This window comes from Pseudorca crassidens, chromosome 7 (genome assembly GCF_039906515.1).
Source record: "Pseudorca crassidens isolate mPseCra1 chromosome 7, mPseCra1.hap1, whole genome shotgun sequence".
Lineage (NCBI taxonomy): Eukaryota > Metazoa > Chordata > Mammalia > Artiodactyla > Delphinidae > Pseudorca > Pseudorca crassidens.
Window position 1 is genome coordinate 36,295,395 of NC_090302.1, and position 20,080 is coordinate 36,315,474.

Below are 20,080 nucleotides of genomic sequence, written 5' to 3' on the forward strand. Positions count from 1 at the left end.
GCAAGTCTTACTTTCTGTTACATCCCTGCTACCTCTTTTGTAAAATGGGAATAATAATAGTTCTTATCTCTATAAGATTGTTGTAAGGATTAAATCAGATAAAGTATGTAAAAGATATTATGAACAGCTACACTTGAACTTTATTATTATAGATGGTGAGAGGAAGCTTAAAGAGAGAAAGGGATTTGCACCAGGTCACAAATGGTGGCAGAAATGCTCAGGTCTCCTGACTCCCAGCCCAGTGCCTGTCCATAATAGCACATGGCTCCTTACCCAGTTAATGTGTAGAAAATCATAAATCTCAAACCAATTAGTATTTTTGTCCAGGAGAGAAAACGTTTGTGAAGGTCGACTTTGCACGGCAGACTCGTCACCTGTCCTTCACAGAATACAGTCCATTCAGGGTACTTCTCCTAGCATTATGGGTGAAATCAAGATTTTTCTCAAGGGCATGAGAAAAAGTGAAAATTGTGTTCTTAGCTTGCTGCTGATTAGCAGACAAACGGCAAACAGAACCTCTAAGCATTCATTCTTGAAAGCTCTGGTTCCTTTTTCCTTTCCAACAGCCACTGCAGGGAGAGGGATGTAAAAAGCAATATGATCAGAATGTAACGAAGGAACAAATCTCACTAGGAGTCAAATACCATTGTTTTTTTTTTTAAAAAAAAAAAAAGGCACGATGGCAGAAGCCCAAAAATCAGAGGCTTCCCCCAGTGCTCTCTGAATCCATTCTTTTTAAGCTGTTAAAAACACCCTTAAAATAAACCTGCCATCTTGTGAGGACAGGAAGAAGGTTGCCTGTCTTTCCACCACCATCTGCAGGGCTAGCTCAGCTTTAGGCTTCCTTGAGCCACACTCCCCCGCCTCCAGCCTGTTCTTTACAACATGTCAGGGTGGGGTTGATTATAGTCTTTTTCCCTAACTTAGCAAAATTTAGTTCCAGTTAAAATTTGAAGTGAACCAAGAAGAGACCGTAGAGATTGTAATTCACTTCACAGTGCACTTTATTCTTGTAATTTCTCTTTCTCTAATAAAGTTGACCCTGGAACAAGGTGGGAGTTAGCGGTGCCCACCCACCGCACGGTTGAAAATCCCTCTATAACTTATAGTCTGCGCTCCTCACCTGGAGTTCCTTCATATCCCAATTACTGTATTTCATATCTGCGGTTCCACGTCCACGGATTCAACTAACCACTGATTCAACAGTGGATTTTATGGTATTTGAGAAAAAAATGCACGTGTAAGAAGATCCTTGCAGTTCTAACCTGTGTTGTTCAAATGTCAACTGTAAGTTCTAACACTGTGCTTGATCCATTTGTATTTATCAGTCTGAGTTTGGCTCAGGTTAGTTTGTAAGTAGGTTCAGGGCTCGGGCTACGTCTAGCATTAGAGCTTGGTCTACTACTGGGGTCATGGCTCAGACTGTGGTTGGTGTCAGGGTTCACCGGGTAGCTGTGAGTAGGGCTCAGTCTGTGGTGGGCTATGAATGTAGTCTGTGATTAGGAAAGAGACCTGTCTGTGATCAGTATTAGGGCTCAGTCCGTACTGGAATCAGGTCTCAGCCTGCAGCAGAAATCAGATTTGTTTGTGGTGAGCGCTACAGTTCAATCCATAGCTGGGTTTATAGCAGGATAGGGCTCTCTTCCAGGAAAGAAGAGCAGGAAGCATTGATCAGGAGTAGGAAACATCCATTCAGGGGCTGTTAGACCAGAACACTGAGCAGATGGGGAACCAGAGAACCGAGGTGTGTCGGGGGGATCAAGATTGAGTTGCGACCCCCATCAAAATGGCTTAAATTAAAAAGACTTACAGTATCAAGTGTGGGTGAGAATGCGGAGCATCTGAAACTTTCTTGTATTACGGGTAGGAGGATAAATTGTACAACAATATTGAACAACTGTTTGGCAGTATATATAAAGCTAAGTGTGCATATACCCTGTGGTTCAGCACTTCCACTCCTGGAATGAACAAACAACTGTTACATACAACATGGATAAGTCTCACAATATAGCGTTAAGCAAAAGAAGACAGACACCAAAGAGTAGATATTTTATGAGTCCATTTATGTGAAGTTCAAAAACAGGCAAAATTAAAAAAAAAAAAAACAGGCAAAATTAATCTGCGGTGGCTAGGAGCCAGAATAGGGGTTATATTTAGGGGGTGGTATGTGCAGGAGATGCCTGAAGAAGCCTTCTGGAAAGATGGTATGGTATATATTTTGAACTGGATGGTGATTACACAGGTGAACATATATAAAAATTCACTGAGATGAACATTTGTACACTTTACCACATGTAAGTTATATCTCAATGTGAAAAAAAGAAACAATACAGAAGTGTGGTTGGTTAAAGACTAGCTGGGAGTTAATTCCACAGTCCTGACTTTTCTGCCATGACAATTGTGATGTTACTGCCATGGTTTGTTGAGCCTGGGGGGTAGGCCTGAGGGGTTTTGGGGATGAGAGGGTGCAGCCCTTGAAGCAACCGCATTGGGCAATAATGTAGTATAAAAAGCCTCAGACTTGGAGTCAGAAGTCCTGAGTTTGGATCTTAGCACTCTGCTTAGTATCTAATACAGTGGGAAGCACTGGTGTGTTGTAATCAGTCATGAGGTGAGTTACAAATTATTCATTGGTAATTATAAATCACTGAAGCTTTTAGGAATTTTCTCTCAATTTATTTGAATTCATAATACATGCACTTGATTAAAAACAAATTAAATCTTATAAAAGAGTATACAGTGAAAGGTCCATTTTCCTCTCATCCTTGAGTCCGAACACCAGTCCCCCATTCTCTCTCTTGAGAGGCAACCATTGTCATCAGCTTCGTAAATACCCTTCCAGAGATATTCTATGCATGTTCATGAATGATTTCCTTGAAGAAAATCAGAGCAGTTTCAAGGTATGCATATAATAATGCTGCTTGCATACTGCATGCTTTATTTTCAAAACTGAATAAGGTTTTCATTATAAAAATAATACATGATTATTTACAAATCGTGTAAAGTAAAAGTGAATGCTCCCTCCATCCATTCTGCCACGTCTCACTCCTCAATTCCAGGGTTAACCACTATGAACGGTTTCCTATGTGGCCTTTCTGACAGCTTTAGGCATGTGTAAACATACATAGAATATTACTATAAATAGTAAATTTGCAATCTGATTTATTTTCATCAACAATATATCAAAGATATAGTTCCACATCAATTGCATATAGCTCTTCTTACCTTTCTTAAAGGCTGTGTAACATCAAATACTTTCCAAAGGTAGAGAAAGAGATGAAGATATGGCAGGAATTACATTGGGGAGTGTGTCCACCTGAAAGCATCATCTCTCAAAATGTTCCAGAAGAAAAAATGTTGAAAGCAGGTGATTTACTCCATTTGCGTCTCAGTTTCTCATCTGCAAAATGGAGACAATAATGAAAGCCCTGATTGCCTCACAAGATTGTCAAGAGGATTACACAGAAGGAGAATGAATGACAGAGTACTTCGAAAACTGAAAAGTGCTGTGCAGATGTGGGAGACTTATTCCTGGAAGGGAGAAGGAAGGGGCAGTAGTTCCAGGATCTAAAGTCTAACAACCACCACTAATAATAATTGCTTTTCCTGCCCTTCTTCGCCAAATGAACAGTTCATCTTTGCATAATAATTGTGAACATTTGTTAAGCTCTTACTTTGCCAGGCATTCTTCTTATATATATATACACACACATATATATATATATACACACACACACACACACATATATATGATATATATTATGAGATAGGTACTCTGATTATCTTCATTTGACTATGAGGCAATTAAGGCTGACTTGGTTGCCAAGTGGCGGTCTTATTTCTGAACTATGCCAAACTCTGTGCTATTCATTTTGAAGGCTTTTCCAGGCTTCAACTATGTGGTTGGGCTGAGACCTAGACAGTTAGGGATTATGCACTGAAGAAAGAAGGGGTTCATTCCACTGGTACTAAAACATAAAAAGCAACAAATGACTCAAAATCCTGGGTCTCATAGGTAGTCAGTCACACAGGTAGTCCGTCACACAGGTGGTCACACTGCCGCCTGCTCCGAGACCTTTCTTGACTCCCCTCTGCTAAGTAAAAGCCAAGCTCCTAAGCCTGGTGTTCCAAATCTTCCTTAGTTCAGTCAAAGAACCTTTCCAGGCCTTTGTTTTATACTACAGGAACTTCTAAACCTGTCGTTCATACCTTTTTGGGAACCTGTTAGAGGTTAAATTGTGTCCCCTTAGAAAACGTATGTTGAAGTCCAACACATACCTCAGAATGTGACCTTGTTTGGGAATAGCATCGTTGCAGATGTAATTCGTTATGATGAAGTCCTGCAGGAGTAGAGTGGACCCCTAATCCAATATGACCTATGTCCTTATGAGAAAATGACCACATGAAGAGACAATCAGGGAGAATGCCATGTGACCATGAAGGCAGAGGTTGGAATTATTGAGCTGCAAGCCAAGGAACGCCAAAGATTGCCAGTAAACCACCAAGGGCTAGGAAGAAGCAAGGAAGGATGCCCCTGCAGGTTTTGAAGGGAGAGTGGTCCATCCAATACCTTGATTTGGGACTTCTAGCCTCCAGAACCGGGAGACAATACATTTCTATTATTTTTAGCTGGCTGGTTTGCAATACTTTGTTACCACAGCCCCAGGAAACTAATGCAGAACCTCAGCCATTTAACCCCCTGATACTGCATCAAGCCAAGATGCATCAGGCCTTCTTTTTTCCTGTCCCATTCCTGTTCTCTCAGCCAGCCATAGCATCCTTGGCATTTTGCTAGTACAACACAGACAATCACAGCCATGACATTCCCCATCTCTTCTGGCAGGCAACACACCAATGGTCTGTTTACTTCCCGACACACTCTGCGCAGGGCCAGTCAGGTCCCCTGCCCCCTGCCTCTTCCTGGCTCAGGGCCAGCCCAGCCCCTCTGGGGAGACAGTAGATTGAAGCCCCCTCCTACGTTGCCTAGGTGACAGTGCCTGAGTGCCCTGGAGCCAAGCAGCTGTGGCTACAGGGAAGGGAGGGACCAAGGGAAGGGGGAAGGGAGGAGGAGGACTACAGGAAAGACCTAAGGAGAGTCCTTAAAAGTGGCTCTAGTACAAACGCAGAAGATGAAATTAAAACTGCCTCACCATAACCAGCCTTATAAGGCAAAATGCAAGACTTGAGATGGAGAGGAAAGACTTTACTCAGAGGATTCTATACAGAGTTCAGCTCTGTGGGTCTTTGAGTCCAAACCCTGTTGAAGCCCATGCTTTGAGACCTTTTGACAGCATGAGAGATCAAAAGATAAAATTCAGGCAAATGGGGACTGGCATTTTGCATACTAAGAGCAAGTCTTCTATAAACTGCCTTAAGGTGCACAGTAAATGAAGAGAAAGATGCCTGCGATTTTTAGTTCCCCGTAAGTAATGCCTGCTGTGTGGAGGGAAACAGACAGGGTGCTGGTTAGTTGGGGAGGGAGTACAGGGAGGAACAAGAAGTTATACTTGCCCTCAAGGAGCACATTGTCCTTCCTTCAATAATTACTGCAGCAATGGACTTCTATAGTTGCATGCTGGAACATTCCAAGGCAATTTTTCTTAGTCCATGGGGTTAGGTAGGGCTTCAGGGGGGCATGGAACTCAGTCCTAATCAATCAGGTTAACACAGTGCCCTGGCCACAGATTTGTACAGAGGTGGGCACGCACCCAATCTTAGCCAATAATGAGTTGTGAGTCTTTTGCTAGGATTGCTGAGAGGAATACATGTTTTCTCTTCTGTGCTAGGAGCTACCATCACCATCCTGCCACCACATGGAATCTTGCATGAAGCCAACATGGTGGCAATCACAGCTGAGAGATGGAGGAAGATTGGGAGCTGATGACATCATTTGAGCCCCTGAATGAAGCCAATACATTCTATGTTTCTTAACGTGGTTTCTGTTACTTCCAATTCAAAATGTTCAATAAAAGATAAGTTAGAAACTCTTTTAACTGATTAACCAGATTAACCAATGCTTTTCATTCCCTATATAAAATACACTGATTTATGCCCTTGTATACTGAACACTCACAGCCAATGGCTGCTTTTCTGGTATTTTGTCCCCCAAACTGTTTATGTTAGTTGTATTTATTACTGCAATTTTGTTAATTAATTAAATATTAAGTAACTGCAGAAACACAAGTGCAAAAAGATAGACTTCCTGGTTCTATGAAAACTAAATTAAACGCTTTTGAAAGACTTGATATAAAGTATTTCAAAATTGCTTTGGGTTTAGATATGGATACACACATAGTTAAAAATGAAACAATAAAGATATGGATGGGTTTTACACTCATCTTTGGAAGGGTCTTTAGGTTCTTTTTCCCCTCTAAAGAGCCCAATGCTGGACATAGTGGATGATACATAGTGGATGAGGAGGAGACCATTAATTGTCTCATAAGAAGCCTTGCAGCTTTGACCTGGGACACTTGGAACATTTACTCTAGGGGGAGCCAGGCACTCTGTAAGAAGTCTATCTATCCTGAGACCACGGTGCTTTTAGGAAGCCCAAACTAGCCACATTGAGAGAAAAAGAGATGCCCTGTTAACTCCCAGCTATTCCAGCCATCTCAGCTTAGGGACCAGAAAAGTGAGTGAGGAAGCCATCTTGGATATCTATCCCAGTCGAGCTTTCAGATGACTCTAGCCCTAGCGAGAATCTGACTGCAACCTTATAAGAGATTCTGAGTGAGAAACATCCAACTGAGCCCAGTTTTCCCTCAGAATCATGAGAAATAATAATAACTTATTAATAATACGGTTGGTTTGTTATATAGCAGCAGATAACCAGTCCTTTGTGGATGAAAGGAAAGAGTTACAAGAAAAAGGAGGTGGCCTCTAATGTCAAATACCATCAAGAGATCATGGAGGATGAGAAAAGGCCATTGTGGTTAGCAACTGAGAAGTCATCATTGTCCTTTAAGCATTGCAGTTTCAATACAATGGTGGGAGCAGCAGCCAAACTGGAAGTGTTCTAGGGCAAGAGAGTGGTACGAAATTGATAAAATGGTAGATTGGTCTTTTTTCTTTCTTTCTTTTTCAATAGTTTAACATTCAGTGATGATCCTTGCCTGAATAAATTATCTTATTGGAGATTGCAAAATGGTGATTTTCCAATTCTATCAGTCCTTCTACATTTATTAGCTACATTCTTCTATAAAGGAGAGTTTTCCCTCATCAATTGGGAATGAACCTAATTTCTTCCAAAAATGGCAGGTTAAATGTTTCATTCTTTCTCTTTAATTATCAATTTCCTGACAAAGAAGTTGGTGTCATAGTATTTCCATTGGTGCAAATGAGTTTTTTTCTCCTTTCACTCGTTCTCTCTTTGAGTATCATTATGGACTCACATGTGGACTCATGTATCACATTTATTCAATGTGTTACAATCAATTACAGACCAAGTTAGTCTTTAAAGAAGTAATGGAGGATAGGGCTAAGAATGTGGTCAGAAAATTCCTGGAAGAATACACGGGTTAAAGAAATACACACACACACACTCTTATCCTTATCAGTAATCAAAAATGTAAATCAAAGCTATATAAAGGAGAAAAAACTATAACATATTCAATTCTGCTACTGGATATATAACCCCCCCAAATTCTCACAGGTCACAATAAGGGGCATATATGAATATATTCACAGCAGTATTGTTTTTGGTTGTTGGGAGTTGGAGACAATGTGGGTGTCCATAACTGAAGATGTCCTTGAGCAAAATGTGGTGGATAAGTACTATGCAGTAGTTAGAAGCAATGGACTAGATCTTAAAAACATGTTGCTGCAAGGAAGAAAAAAAGAAAAAATATATTTTATAATACTATCTACATAAGAAAAAAACACATGCATCTAAAACAATGGTACACATTTCAAATAAACACCTGCAGACAAAAGGATGTACACTAAACAGACTGGAATGTTTTCCTACAGTGAGAAAGGGGAATGAGGTTGGAAAATATGGATAAAAGAGAATAAAAAATAAATAAACTAATGTGAGAGGCTTTGCAAGTCAGGAATAAGATCAAGTTAATCCCCTCTATTTAAGTAAAAATAAATAAATGACTAAATAAATAAATTGCTACTACAATCATTCTGGAGAGTAAAATCTTTAAAAACATTGACCTAACAATTCCACTTTTAGGAATCTAGCCTAAGCAAATAGAAACTAACACTTGTTAGTGTTGTAACAGTGAGAAAAATGGTCAGCATGTGTTCCTTTGCCCTCACCCACACCCTGCAATATATATCCCCAGGTGTTTCAGGGAAGCCTCAGAGGTGTTTCACAGGTGTTTGTGATATGCTTGTGAACAAGTGTAGTCACATGGTATTGGTACTTAAATTCATCATCTCCAGCTCCAGCCCCTTCCATTTGGCATTGCTATTTCCACTGCCTTTTCTGGGCACGGTTATGACTGTCACTGTCACTCATCTGGAGTCCTTCAGTTGCTAAGGTTTCAGAGTGTTATTCTGCAGCATAGCCAAGATTATCTTGCTCTTCTTTTGGTTTTACATATTAGAAGTCTATAATTGTGGGACTTCCCTAGTGGCACAGTGGTTAAGCATCCACCTGCCCATGCAGAGGACATAGGTTCGAGCCCTGGTCCAGGAAGATCCCAAGTGCTGTGGAGCAACTAAGCCTGTGTGCCACAACTACTGAGCCCGCGTGCTGCAACTACTGAAGTTCCTGTGCCTAGAGCCCATGCTCCAAAACAAGAGAAGCCATCGCATTGAGAAGCCTGCACACTGCAACGAAGAGTAGCCCCCCCTCACCCGCGCAAAGCAACGAAGACCTAATGCAGCCAAAAATAAATAAATAATAAAGTTAAAGTTAGTCTATCATTGTTACAAGTTTTCAGGAATTAACTCTTCCAGTATTTTCTTACAATCTCCCTCCTTTACCAACACGCCCCCAAATTTTTGCAAACCATGCTGGAAGACAAATGCAAGTAATAGATATGCTGGGCTGGAAAGTGAAATGGGAAATGTAAATCAAAACCACAATGAGATACAACTTCACATCAATTAGGATGGCTAGGCTAATATAAAAAATGGGGGCTTCCCTGGTGGCACAGTGGTTGAGAGTCCGCCTGCCGATGCCCCGTTCATGCCCCGGTCTGGGAGGATCCTGCATGCCGTGGGGCGGCTGGGCCCGTGAGCCATGGCCGCTGAGCCTGCGCGTCCGCAGCCTGTGCGCCCGGAGCCTGTGCTCCGCAATGGGAGAGGCCACAGCAGTGAGAGGCCCGCATACCGCAATAAAAAAAAAAAGGAAAGTAACAAGTGCTGATGAGGATGTAGAGAAATTGGAAGCTTTGTGCATTGTTGATGGGAATGTAAAATGGTGTAGCCACTGTGAAAAACATTTTGGTGGTTCCTCAATAAGTTAAGCATAGAATTACCATATGATGCACCAATTCCACTCCAAGGTAGAATTCAACAGAATGGAAAGCAGGGACTCAAGTAATACTTGCATACCAATGTTCATAGCAATATTATTCACAATAGCCAAAGGTGAAAGCAACATAAATGTCCATCGATGGAGGAATGGATAGACAAAATGTGGTGTATACATACAATGGTGTATTATTCAGCTTTAAAAAATGAAATTCTGATACATGCTATAACATGGTTGAACCTTGAAAACATTATGCTAAGTGAAATAAGCCAAAGTCAAAAGGACAAATATTGTATGAGGTACTTAGAATAGGCAAATTCGTAGAAACAGAAAGTAGAATGGAGGGAGGTACCAGGGACTCAGGGGAGGGGAGAGTGGGAGAATTATAATAGATACAGAGATTCTGTTTGGGATGATGAAAAAGTTCTGGAAATATATGGTAGTGATGGTTGAATATTGTGAATGTAGTTGCTATGGACCGAATTATGCACCACCCCCACCCCCCCACCCCCGCCCAATTCATATGTTGAAGTCCTAACCTCCCAATGTGATACGATTTGTAGATGCGGTCTTGGGGAGATTTTAGGTTTGGAGCTCATGAGGGTGGAGCCCTCAAGATGAGATTAATGCCTTTATAAGAAGGGACACCAGAGAGTTTGCTCTCTTTCTCCCCCCACCATGTGAGGACACAGTGGGAAATCAGCATCTATAAGCTAGGAAGGGAGCTCTCACCAGAAACTGACCACATTGGCATCTTGATGTTGGACTTTCAGCCTCCAGAACTGTGAGAAAATAAATTTCAGTTGTTTAAACCACCAGCCTATGGTATTTTGTTATGGCAGCCCGAACTAAGATAGTAGCTAATGCCACTGAGTTGTATACCTGAAAATCGTTAAAATGATAAAGTTATGATATGTATTTTTTACCACAATAAAACAAAATGGAAACAAAAAGTGAAAAGGGCAATTCTGGTATCTTTCCTCTCTTTGTAAATCTGCTGGTGCCAATCTTAGGACATTAGTAATTGTACAGTAGTGACTCTAGGCAACTCCCTCAGCCCTTCTGCCTTATATGAATGAGATTAGTGAGGATTAGAGAAATAAACTGAATTAACCAGGATCGTAGTTCTCTCTTCCCCATCCTGTATTCCCTACCTTCAGGAATGGCACCACTATCACCCAGTTGCCCAAGCCAAAAATCTGTCATCTTTGATTCTCTCTCACCTCCCTCAACAGCTATGTCTTGGTGATTCTACTACCTTAATATCTCTCTATTCCTACCATCTCTGCCTCAGTTTGGGTCACTTTCATCCCCTGCCTATTATGATAGCTTTTTACCTGGTTTTATTACCTCTCTTCATATTCCCTTCCAGTCTATTTTCTACAAAGCAGCCAGAGTCTTTCCAAAGTCTAATCTGATCATGTCACTCTCATTAAACCTTTCAATAGCTCCCTTTAGTTACTTGGGGTAAGTTCAAATGCCTCAACCCGGCACTCAAGACTCTTCATGGTCTTCTGGTCTATTCTTAACTCTCTAGTCTGATCTCTCAGCTCACCACCCAGGCTGTGCTCCAGCCCTATTAAACTTGCGGTTTCCTAAACACATCATGCTCGTCTCTCTTCCAGATCATTGCTGGAGGATGGAAATTTTCAGAGATAAAGGTCACAGGACACAAGGATGTCATCCATTCTTTCTTTAACTGTCAAGGTGAGGCAGCCCAGGGCCTGGCCTGGCCCTCTCCCTTGTTTCTTCCTGTCCTGCAAGGCAGCCTCAGTGGGCTTCTTTAGTTACTAGATCAAACTGCTTTCCTGCCCCTTTTCTTCTAGGGATGGTGGGCAAAACATGTGACCAAACTGAAGTTGTAAGAGCTGAAACTGGAGCTTGGGCTTTGGAGTGGAAATAGGCCTGATTTCATTCAAGGCTGTGAGACCTATCAAAAGAGATAAGAACGCTATAGCTTATGGGCATTCTACAGTAGGCATTGGGAACCAAACCCAGCTAGTAATATGATGTTACCTGCCTTCTCTGCGACCAGAAAGTCAAGGGTGGGATTCAGGAAATACCAGGTGCTTTGGCTGATTATAATCTTAATGTCTTCCCCCAGTCTGCTCCACCTGGTAAACTCCTACTCATTCTTAAATTCTTAACTTCTAAGAATATATCTCACCAGCCTCCAAGGAGATGGTAAACTCTTTAAAGTCCTGGACTGTATCTCTATCAATGTATCCTAGTGTCTAGCATTGGTCACGATTGTATAAATGAAAAGATCATACACTTAGTTAAGTGTTAGGGTGTAATTTTAAATGTATGCTGCCGAAGATTCATCCCCACTTTTCTCATGCGGCCAGCCCACCACTGTAGCACCATGCCTTGTCAACTTGTAGCTCTCTCTCTACCTGCTCAGTCCCCAGTTGGTGGCTGCATGTTGGGAAAGGCTGAGCATCATATTTTATTGAAATGATCTATTCAGCAGTTTAGTTGCACTCCTACCCCCACGGCTGTACTTAGAGGCACTCCTAGTACAGGACTGAATTTATTTTGCTCCCCTATGGCTTTGATTTGAGAGTCAGAGAAACATGAAAGGAAAATGGGTTCAGTAACTAACATCAATCACATCCCAATCACATCCAAGGAGAGGAGGGTGCAAGGGGGTCATGAATCTGCAGAGTTCTTCTCTCATAAGAAAACAGCGCATCTCGAAAGCCTTTCTGCACCTCACAGTCTCTCCCTTTCTTGAGACTAGGCACAGCCGAGTTGGATGGCTTCCTGTCTTCTAACAACAAGGGGGTTTAAAGTAAGAAAGAGGAAGATAAAGTCAGAGAAAGGGGCGAGGGATCAGGCTGGCTTCTGCTCATAATTCAAGATGGGTCTCTAGACTCAGAGAAGGCAGCGCATCTGTTTCGTTTCTGCTTCTGCTACCCTCTCTGGGTCCACAGGGACTGATTTACCACTGAGACACAGCCCAAGAAGGGAAGGGAGAGTTTCTTTCCTAAGTGTCTGAAAAGGAAAAACTTTGAGGAAACAGCCAAGAGAGGGAGAGGAGAGAAGTCCGTGGCTCTAGAGTGGGGAGAGGTGGAGGAAGGAGGCCGAGGCGGCACAACCCGTGGAATGGGAGCCTGCGGGCGGGCGGGCGCGCCGGCGGGCAGCAGCTACCCGGGACAAGCCCCCGCCAAACTCGCGGGCGCCGATATCGGCGCCACAGGCAGCCGCGGCGGAGCCCCAGGCACCGCCGGGCCTGGGTGGCGCGAGGCCTTGCCCCGGAGGCCCGCGGCCTTACCCCGGAGGCGGACCGGGGGCGGAGCAGCCCCCGAAACTGGGCTCTCCCGGCGGACGGCCCTTAGCCTCCCCGCCTCAGCAGCAGAAGATGCCCCACGGCGCCGCCCGCCCAGCCCGTGAGCCTCGGTCGGCCGAGGAGCTCGCCGCCCATTGGCGGCGGCGGCGCTGCGTCCCCACCCCCCCTCCGCGTCCCCGCCCCCTCCGCTGCCGCCGCCGCTTCCCGGCTCCTCCTCCTCCTCCTCCGGGAACCGCCTCCGTCGCTGCCGCCGCCGCCGCCGCCGCCGCCGCCGCCGCCGCCGCCGCCGCCGCCGCCGCCGCCGCCGCCGCCGCTACCGCTGCCGCCGCCGCCGCTGCTGCCGCCGCCGCCGCCGCCGCCACCGCCACCGCCGCCACCGCCGCCGCCGGCCCGGGCCCAGCCAGCGCCCGCCGCGCCGGAGTCGAGTCGCAGCCGGAGCTGCTGCTCGCGGCCCCGCCATGAGCGGAAGCGCCGCCGCCGCGGTCGCCGCCGCCGCCTCAGCAGCCGCGGCCGCCGCGCACTTCCAGCCTCAGTCGTCGTCTCCCAGGCCGGGCCCCGCCGAGCTCGGGCCCCCGCGCCGTCCGCGCCCCCTGCCGCCGCCTCCCCGGCCCGAGCCCGCTGCAGCCGGCCGCCTCAGCCCTCCGGGCCACGGGCCTCTCCGGGCAGGCGCCCAGGGTGGCGGCGCCTGCGGCCGAGCGCCGGGAGCAGGTACGGGGTCCAGGAGCGGGCCAGGCGGGGAGGGGCGTGGGTTGGTCTCGAGTGTGTGTGTTGGGGGGCCGCCCAGAGGCGTGTGGTCCAGCCGCCCGGCCCCGCGGCGGGGGTGGAGCGTTGTCCGGGTCAGGTTAGTCCGGCCCCGGAGCCCCTGTGAGCCCTGTGTCTCCGCTGCGCGGAGCGGCTCACAAAGCGTTTTCCCCCCTGGTGGGTAACCCCCTCCCCTAGGGTGGGCAGGGCAGGACCTCTCTAGGTCTCCTCTGGGCGGCGGAGGAAACGGAGGTTTACAGGGGGAAGTGACTTGCCCAAGGTCACATAGCCGGCGAAAGTCGTAACCTGGCTGGGACCCAGGGTCACTATGGGCCGGCGCGGGCCCGGAGCAGGGGGCGCTGGGAGGAGGAAGAGCCCCTAGCCCCGGAGAACCGAGAGAGATTGATCGTGGAGGAGGGGGCGCTAGGCCTCGGCCCCAGGCACGCCCACCCAGCGCTTTTGGGGCTGGCTTAGGAGAAAGGATCTCTTGCAGGCTGGGACGGAGGAGAGCGGCGGCTGATTTGGGGGATTCGTGGTGTCCTGGGGAGCCGCAGGGGGAGAGACTCCTGTGAGGTTGTCCTCTCTGGGAAGAGGGCTTTCTTGAGTGAGTGGGTCAGAGCTTCAGAAAGTTCTTACTGCGGGGACCATTTGGTCTCTGCCAGGCCACCTTTCCCACCACTGCACGGACGAAACCAATCCAGCTGGAATTAATAGGTGGGAGGCCTGCCTGCTTTTGTGGAGACGCCTGTAAGGTGTCTTTTTCACGAAATGGCCCGAGTTTCGTTCCTGCCCCAAACAAGTGTATATATGGCCCTAGTAAAGACGTTTCTGCCACAGAAAGCCAAATGAGGTTTTCCCAGGTGGTCTGGACCTGTCACACTTGGGGAACCCCCAGAGAAAGCACAGCTATCCCAGGCGTGAAGGGGTAGGAAGTGAGAGAATTGGGACAGGTCACCCACCTGCCTGGCATGGAAGAGGGCCATGTACTGCATGGGATTCCCGTTTTTCTTTTGGGTGGGTTGTTTTTATTGTGGATGCATCTTGGAAAGGGACTTGGGGTTCTAGAGGCAACGAGAGAGAGTAGTGTTATAGTCAGTGAAGAGGGTCCTGTGGAGTTAGAAAACAGAAGCTGTAGAATGGGGGAAAAGGAGGAAATTTAGTCATTGTGGGGGAAGGGAGATGGAAGGGAGATGAAAGGGAGGGGGACAGTGTCTAGTGTAGAGAAAAAGATTGGGCTGTTTTAAAGAGGGAGCCAAAGGTAATGAGCTTGAAAGGAGTCTGTTAGAGGTGGATGGTATCTTACAAGGTTGAGTAATAGGTATTGGTCTGCAATCACATCATTTTCTTTGAGTAAAGACAGTTGTAAGTACTTTTACATAATGTTTTGGGTACTCCCCATCCCCCCCATTCTCTCTCTTGTTCTAAGGCTGGGGGCCGTAGTATTGTCTTGGAAGTAAGCCTTGACAAAAGAGGGAAGGGAAAGACTAATTAGCAAATGAATTAATTAGGGCTCTTTGTCCAAGATGATTCCTTGTTTAAGTCAGCTGTTTTCTTGCTGCCCTCCCGCACCTCAGCTTTCCAGTTGTGGTGGCTGTTGGCAAGGTTCTTTGGGAAGAGCTGCCCTGATTCAGACAAGATGGGTTAAATTTTTCTTAAAAACTGAGAAAAACATATTTGACAGATATATATATATGAAAATTTACTTGTCAAAGACTTAAAATCAGGGAACTGCAAATTGAAACATCAGTGACATGCCATTTCACACTCATCAGATTGGCAGAAATTAAATGCTGTGATAACCAAGTGTTAGTAAGGTTATGGGGAAATCACCTTTTATATACTGCTAGTGGGAATGTAAATAGATACAGTCACTCTGGAGAGTAGCATAGTGATGTCTAGCTAAAGGAGGGCAAGCAAATCCATTCACCTAAAATGCCCATTTCTGGGTATATACTTTAAGAAATCTTTGCACACTTGTCCAAGAAAATAAGTACAAAAGAAGTACAGGAATGTTTATTGCTGCTTAAATGTCCACCAATAGGGAAATACATAAATTGTTAGATAGTCCCACACAATTGAATATTAGAGCACTGTGAAAAATAAACTATAGCCACATGCATTAAAATGGTTGAATCTTACAAACATAACAGGGGCTGGGGGAGTAAATAACAGAAGAATTATTAGAGAATGTTTCCACTTGCATAAAATCTGAAAACATGCAAAATAATATTGTCTGTGTCTGTGTACATATGTAGTAGTAGTATAAAAACATTCATGGTAACAACTAACACCAAATTCAGAGTAGTGGTAACCTCTCAGGAGAGTGGGTGAGGAATGGGATTGATCCAGGGGTACACAGAGGGCTTTAGTTATATCTAGTATTCTATTATTAAACCTGAATCAGATAATTGCAAATTAAGATTTGCTTATCTTGGATGTAGGGTACAGAGATATTTAAATATTTTTCAGATGTTTGAAATATTTCTCAACATGCAAAATAATTTCTTGTTTACATAGCAGAGGGTTTTTGTCCCTTAATAGTGAAACTCTAGCTACAGCATCCAGCCCAGCACAGCCTGTTAGGCATGCTGGCTGATGATCCTTTTCTCACCCCATTCTGACCCGCAAAACCTAGTTTTGTGATGGATGACTTTTATTTTGGAACAGCTGATAGGCACGTGGAGGATTTCCCAGTCTTTCTAAACTTTCTGGTGGACCTAGGTCAGCAGTTGGAATTTTGTCAAAATATAAGTGCTCCAGGACATTCTGATCTGTCAAATGTAGGGAGGGACCCAGAAATCTGATTCTGAACATGTTCCCTAGTAGATTTAAAGTTTGAGAACCACTGCCTTAAGGTTTCTTCTGACTCTGGGCTGTACTTCTTCTCAGCTTTGCCCAGCCTAGTCCCCAGGCTGCCTTCTGTTGCCCCTCCTGCATGACTGGGACTAATTTGGACCCATGTGATATTTAGCTCTTTTGTAGGGCATAAAAGAGTGATAGGGTTGGAAGCCATTGAATGTTAAACCCTTCATAATCCAGGTTGTCTATTCCTCTTATTTTCATGCAGGTAGCTAAGGGGCCCACCACCCACCAGGGCTGTTTATCAGGTTTTATAAACTTTAACCACTTGTATCACTGTGTATGGTTTTATAGTCAGGATAGGAGCAAAAAAGTGTCTGACTGAGAAGGAAAACTAGCAAATTGGAGAAAGTAAACCCCCAAAGGTAAATGTATGTGATCATGCCTTTCTCTGCAGATGATAGTGATTGTTTGCATGTTTTAGCTTAGCACATGCGTTTGAAATTCAGCTATTTGAACCTGTAGTCAAAGATTGGGGGCTTTAGGAACAACATTATTCCTCTAGATGGAAGAGTTTCCTTTCTCTCAAATTTGCTAGTTTTCCTTCTTTGCTAGACCCTTTTTCCTCTGGTCCTAATATGTTTATGAATGAATTTATATTAACATGTGTGAGAATTTCTGGTAATGAAATTTGTGAAATGCTGTTTGTTGTTGGTGACGTTCTTCTTTTTGGAAACCTACTTTGGAGGTGCAGTTTTGCCCCAGGGCTGCTGATTAGGGTTGTATAGGTTGTTCTCAGCACTGGGTGCTTGTTTTGTTTCGCAAGTGGGAGTAGAAACCCATTTTGTGCTCCGCTTACCAAGATGAACACCTTGTGTGGAAACTGTGTCCCCTTAGTGGGGGCACCCTTTTCTAATCCTCACAAAGGTGCTCTGTGAACTAGCATGGCCCTGCGGCTTTGTAACTGTTGGTCCAGCTGTTACCCGTCCATACTCACCACAGGCTCTGTGAAGAGGGCTGGTCACTGCTAGGCCTGAGACTCCAAAAGAGTTTTCTCCATGTGAGCTTTTCATGGGAAAGGGCCTACCCCTGGCTTTTCATTACCATGCTCAGTTGAACCAAAGAGTTGAACCAAAGAGTTCAGCTCAAAATTGTAAAATTTGTTATGGGTCTGGAGAAATTGTACAGAATAAACAATTTGATAAATACCATTATTTATGGAAAGACAATGAGAAAGAAATCATTAAAAAGACAAAAGCATCTGGTAAGTGAAGGAGAGAAAGTAGCTACGCGCGCATTTGCTCATGCAGTCACATAGTGCTCACTTTGAGGGGGAAATACGATACTATTTTTCTCTTCCTATTTCCCCCTACACTAGTATTCCTGAATTTCTTAAGACCTCAGGCTTTTTAGCCAATTTTGAAAATATTTGCCCATTTGTATTTTCCATTAAGCGGTTGTTTACGCTTCCTGCTGTTTCATTTTTTCTTGGAGAGAGAGGAAGGGGGAGTGCTGAACCAAGGACAAGACTGGACTTCCTACTGCTTTTGCAAATAATGGCAGTGTGTTTTTTCAGAACAGTTGTCATGGAAGAGTGCTGTTCTGCGGGCTCAAGGGAGAGGTACAATTTGAAGTGGTTTCTATTGTCTTTTTTATTATTATTTTTAAACATGATTGAGGGTGATGGATAGAGGGTTCCATTGTGCTTTTGCTGCTGTCTTGAAGAAATTGTTTTTTAAAGAAAATGTATGTAAATAAAACTGAAAATGTTTAACAGAACTAGTCTTATGCCCACGCAAGGAGAATAAACAGTTCTCACCTATAAGCCTCACCCAAAGCAGTTTCAGGGTTTTTTTTCTGTTCTTAGTTTCAATGGATATTAGTGCTATTCTAAGGACTGCTTGGGACAGTTAACCATGTTGGGCAGGTGGAGGAGAATGATGGGATTATACTAGAGTTTATCAGTAGCCCCCTCCGGTCATGATATGGAAAGCTGTCACTGTATTGTCTGCTTTTGTGATAAAATATGTGTAGAAATGAGGGAGAGATTGTAAGTTTTGATATAACCATTTGACCCTGTTGAAAGAAGGGAAGAAGTGGTAAAGAGGAAGAAATACATGCATGGAAGAGAGAGCTGCAAGCAATTAAGTAGTAGAACATTTTGTAGTGCTTCTGGGATGTACCTTGAGTTGAAAGTCACCTGTCAGTATCTGTTCTGCTTCAGCACCTTTGATTTCAGTGTTTGCAGATGGTGCTCACTGATCTTTAGTTGAAGTCTGTTTTATTGTCAGACAGAGCTGGAAAGTGAGCAGTTTTGAAGTCTACACTGAAGTAGTAGGGGAGGCAAAGTAAAACAAGTATTCATTTCGTAATCACTTGTGCAACTAGAAGATGGGACTCTAATAATTTAAAAAAAGTATTTTCATTTGGCTTTTAGGCTATTTTATTTTTTTAAATTTTTAATAGATTTGTCTTCCTATGTAGATTTTTGCTGCTGCCTCTATACATGTTTGAGTGAGCACCTACTGGGTGCTGGTAATACCAGTACTAGCCACTGATTCATTGGGGTGATAGCTTCACTGTCAGAGAGTTCATTACCTGAAGTACTGAGAACAGCACAAAGGAGTATGTTTCAGCTCCTGCTTTCTTTTCTCCCCCTTTTCATGCTCCCTTCTGTTCCTTGGCCTTTTGGGCTTGGTGGTGATCTCTCCATCTGTCAGAACAGGTCCTGTCCTTAGTCTCCTCATGCGAGGGGTGCAGAGGCTTTGTAGAACCTTTGGGCTGGACACCCACTAGTAAAACCCCTCAAACAATATTGAACCAGACCCGAAGGCCTCCAGAGAGGCCCCAGCTCCTCTTCTTTCGTTGCTGCCTATGTTGCCACCACCCACACTTTGCTGTGGAGCCTGGAAGGTGCCCCCCTCACCCCCAATCATACAAAGAGGCCTTGTGCTCTGAGGATGTTTTAAAGGCGGGATCACTGTAATTATAATTCCCTAAGCACAACCAAGTAATGGGGGCAGACAGGGTAAAGATGGTATCCAAGTACTTGTTGGTAGGGAGAAGTCAGGCGGGGATTAAAAGCATCTGGAGACAGTACCAAAATGGATAATGGAGCGTTGTTGGTAATGCTGACAGGAATGTGTTTAAGTGAGTACATTTCAAGGTTTTAAATTCTAATACTTGCAAGATACGTGAAGCTTTAAAAAGCACAAGACAGCCGGAACTTTTTTTTTCTAGTCTAAAACTGTAACTGAAAAGTACTTTACAGTGGGACTTCCGTGATGGCACAGTGGTTAAGAATCCGCCTGCCAATGCAGGGGACACAGGTTGGAGCCCTGGTCCAGGAAGATCCCACATGCCGCGGAGCAGCTAAGCCCGTGCGCCACAACTACTGAGCCTGTGCTCTAGAGCCCGTGAGCCACAACTACTGAGCCCACGTGCCACAACTACTGAAGCCCGTGTGCCTAGAGCCCCTGCTCCGCAACAAGAGAAGCCACCGCAATGAGAAGCACGCACACTGCAATGAAGAGTGGCCCCCAATTGCCGCAGCTGGAGAAAGCCTGCGTGCAGCAACGAAGACCCAAGACAGCCAAAAATAAATAAATAATAAATAAATTTTTTTAAAAAAGTACTTTACAAGAAGGTATGTAGAAATCCAGGCCTACTTTGTTTTATGCTTGTGTTGCCAGAATGATTGATTGCCCAAGAAAGCCAAATCATGGCATGTTCTTACTAATTTTTTTTTGTTTGTTTAAGTTTCTAAAAGTTAGCACTGACTGACATCTTGGGAAGCTGACTTCCCCCTACCACCACCA

General features: G+C 44.6%; 1 protein-coding gene and 1 long non-coding RNA gene across 3 annotated transcripts in view; both read left to right on the top strand.

The window, feature by feature from the left end:
• LOC137227687 (uncharacterized) overlaps positions 1-6,001 on the top strand; it is a 47,273-nt gene extending 41,272 nt beyond the window's left edge. The window contains exon 3 of the long non-coding RNA XR_010944959.1: positions 5,787-6,001. This is a non-coding gene — a long non-coding RNA (uncharacterized lncRNA). The remainder of the gene's footprint in view (positions 1-5,786) is intronic.
• A 7,307-nt stretch (positions 6,002-13,308) lies between these two features.
• Positions 13,309-20,080, top strand: part of RNF38 (ring finger protein 38) — a 123,481-nt gene continuing 116,709 nt past the window's right edge. For both annotated transcript variants that reach the window (XM_067743944.1, XM_067743945.1), the window contains exon 1: positions 13,309-13,430. The gene's annotated coding sequence lies outside the window, so the exon portion shown is untranslated. The remainder of the gene's footprint in view (positions 13,431-20,080) is intronic.